Below are 3402 nucleotides of genomic sequence, written 5' to 3'. Positions count from 1 at the left end.
TCAGCTGACAGTGCTAAGTGATCTGCAAGTGTATTTTATGGCTTACAAACAGATATTGTACAACCAGGCTCCTACCAGCATGACGATTCATAATAGCTAAAAGATTGAAGAAACCTAAGCAACAAGAGTAGAAAAAAATTAGTGATGGTGTGATACACACACACCCATACCCACACACACATACACACACTCACACAAAGGCCAAAACTATATTTTTAGAATTTTTAGGAGGAATTGCTGTTAATGGAAGTGTCTTCCTTTGATATTGCCAAGGTGCCAGTACTTTTCTGTTCAAATGACACTTTCCTGAGGAGTAGTAATTAATAGCCTATTCCACTATTAGAGTGAGCAGGAGAGAAAAAGATGTTAGGATAATGTGTCATGCTGAGCACAGTGTTCTTGGGAAACATGCAGAAAACGAGGCAAAATAAAACACAAGATGAAAAGCAGAAGGCCGTGTTAAGCTGGGGGCAGAAGAAGACAATGTGGTGATAGTGCGCTGCAGTGGAAATCCTTGAGCTTCCACAGGCAGCACGGGCAGGACCATGAAGTTTAACAACAGTCTCTCAGTAGAAGAGCCCAAAGGAGAAGACACTGTGAAACAAATAAGGCCAAGAGATTTATTTTTCAATGCTGGGAAAAAGAAAACAAGAGCGACCTGGAAAGATGGCTCAGTGTTTAAGGCACTTGCCCTGCATAGCCTAATGACCCTGGTTTGATTCCCCAATACCCATGTAAAGTCAGATGCTCAAAGTGGCCACTGCATCTGAAGTTCATTTACAGTGGTTAGAAGCCAGTGTGTGCCCATTCTTTCTCTCTCTCTTTCCCAAATTTCTATCTCTCTCTGCTTTCAAGTAAATAAGTAAAAATAAAAGTATAAAGAAGGCAAGAGAGAAGACTGAGGCATGCACACCACTTCTGACCTATAGGTGTAATGACCTTCTAAAGGAGAAAGGAGGCCTAACCTACATCCATATGCTCTCTCTAGAGTATGCTTTTACCTGCATCAGAACTACCTAGAAGGTTTACAATGCAAATATTATGGCCATACTCAGAGGTTCTTCTGCAATAGATCTTGGGTGGAGTCCAGACCTTTGCATTTCTGTTTTATTTGCAAGGAGGGGGGGTGATGAGAGAATGGGCATGCCAGGGCGTCTAGCCACTGCATGTGACACCTTGTAGATTTGGCTTTATGTGGGCACTGGGGAATCAAACTCTGGTTGTTAGGCTTTGCAGGAAAGTGCTTTAACTGCTGAGCTATGTCCCCAGCCCAGACCTTTGTATTTCTATCAAGGTTCGGTGTGATGCTGAGTCAACTGGTTTGAAGGCAGCACTGTGGAAATGATGGCTCTAAAATGAAAGAAACATAACACATCAATAAGCAGCTCTGCAAGTCCTGTTTTCTTCAAGAACATAAAAAGGAAGGTCCAAGTCAGTAAGGGACTCTATTGAAATTATTTAAATCTGAGTGGATATTGTCTACCATTTGTTGTCTTAATGTAGAGGTTAAGGGTGTGAACTTGAGAGTCAGAATGAACTGGGCAACATCACTTCCTAGAATGATAGTATGCCTTTGGCCAAGTTACTTAACCTTTTCAGACCTTACGTTCTTCATTTATGAAATTCAGGTAGTGTAATACTAACACAACGGGTTGCTGAGAAGAGTAGACGATTGCTGTGTACTCGAGGGTTTAGTACAGTACCACAGCACATTGCCAGTAGAGCAAGCATTTCTTTTGGCAACTGAGCATCTATCTCTGATGCCTTTCTGTGAACCCAATTTACCTGTCCATTATTGTATATAGCCTTTTGAAGTCTGAATCTTAGGAACAAAGCCAAGATAATATCCTGCCATTCTGAGCCTCCCAACTTACCATGGAAACCACTTTATCCTGTGGCGGGTGATTTATAGAGAAAAGTATAAGAATATATATTGCTTTTATGGAAATGATTAATCCTGAGCATACCCTCCAGTGGTTAATAGAGAGGGAGAAAGATAGCTCTAGAGGCTTCCTAAGTGAATTAATTAGTTTGCAATTGCAATATTATACAGTCTCTTACATTCATAGCACTGTGCAAGAAGGGTTGCAAGGGAAGCAAAAGATTTCTGTCCTTTCATCCAATGAAAAGCTGGAGCTAGCTGATAGGGTGGAATGCAATTTTTTTTATTATCTATAAACTCAATAAAGATAATTAATTTGGGAAGCAACTAATAGTTCAATAAAACTGAAATAAATTAACACTTTCAGTTTTCTTCTGTTAGAGGATATACTTGTAATTGAGAAATGACTAGGTTAATAATGTCCCTTAAATATGTCATGAGGGAACACTCTGCACCATGCCTTGAAGATGAGTTTATGTGCTATAACCTCTTTGGAGGATGCAAATCCTTGCCCTCTGTAATCTCTGAACCCAACACTTAGTCTCTTAAGAAGACAATCTCAGATGTAGTTCCATTATGTAAGTGACTCCGCAGAGACCCAGAGGTACACAAGAAGGTATGTGTTCTTAGGACTAGAATTTTTGGCTTTTATTATTTTAATGGATCCCCTTTTGATTGTGTATTTCACAAGGCTTTCATGCAGTGAAAACCTTGGGCTTTCCTTCTTTCTTTACAAATTGAACTTTCTCTTCCACATCCTGATGCACTTCAACGTGGCAGTGGTGCCAGCTTCCTGAATTCCTGGTTCCACCTCTGTGAAGGGAAAGGTAGGACGATGTTTCTTAGCCTGAATAACATCTACCCAGTGTTAGGGACACAAGCCTAGCTGCTTATAGAGATGAAGTCTTATGGGGACTCTTGCAGTTGCTGGTGGACAATACCTGACCAAGAGCAGTTTGTGGGAGAAGAGGGTTTATTTTGGCTTACAGACTCCATGATGGTAGGGAAAACATGGTATGAGCAGAGGCTGGACATCAACTCCTGGTCAAAATCAGGTGGAAAACAGTAGCAGGAGAGTGTGCCACAGGCTGGCAAGGGGAAGCTGGGTCTAACACCCAGAAGCCTGCCACCAACAATGCACTGTCCCCAGGAGGCTCCAATTTACAAACTCCACCAGCTGAGGTCCTAACATTCAGAACATGCATGCATCACTTTGTTCTGGCTTTATGTGATGCTGAGGAATCAAACTCAGGCCATCAGGCCTTGCAATCAAATGCCTTTAACCTCTGAGTCATCTCCCCAACCAAAGATTTTATAAAAGAGAAAGGTAGTTAAAACAATGATTTTTTTTTTTTCAAGACACTGTACACCAGGAATGAAGGAGTAATTCTCAAGCACTGTAAAACAAAGGCAAGCCCCATGCCTGCTCCAATCTCGTCTGGAAGCCTTCCAGGCCACGGCTGAGGGAGGAAGGTCAAGGCAGTGGGTTCGTCAACTGGCTGAAAAGTTGCTTCTCCCTG

Source organism: Jaculus jaculus, chromosome 4 (assembly GCF_020740685.1).
Source record: "Jaculus jaculus isolate mJacJac1 chromosome 4, mJacJac1.mat.Y.cur, whole genome shotgun sequence".
In the NCBI taxonomy this organism is placed as follows: domain Eukaryota; kingdom Metazoa; phylum Chordata; class Mammalia; order Rodentia; family Dipodidae; genus Jaculus; species Jaculus jaculus.
The sequence above is the reverse complement of the archived record's forward strand: the minus strand, read 5'-3'. Positions refer to the sequence as shown.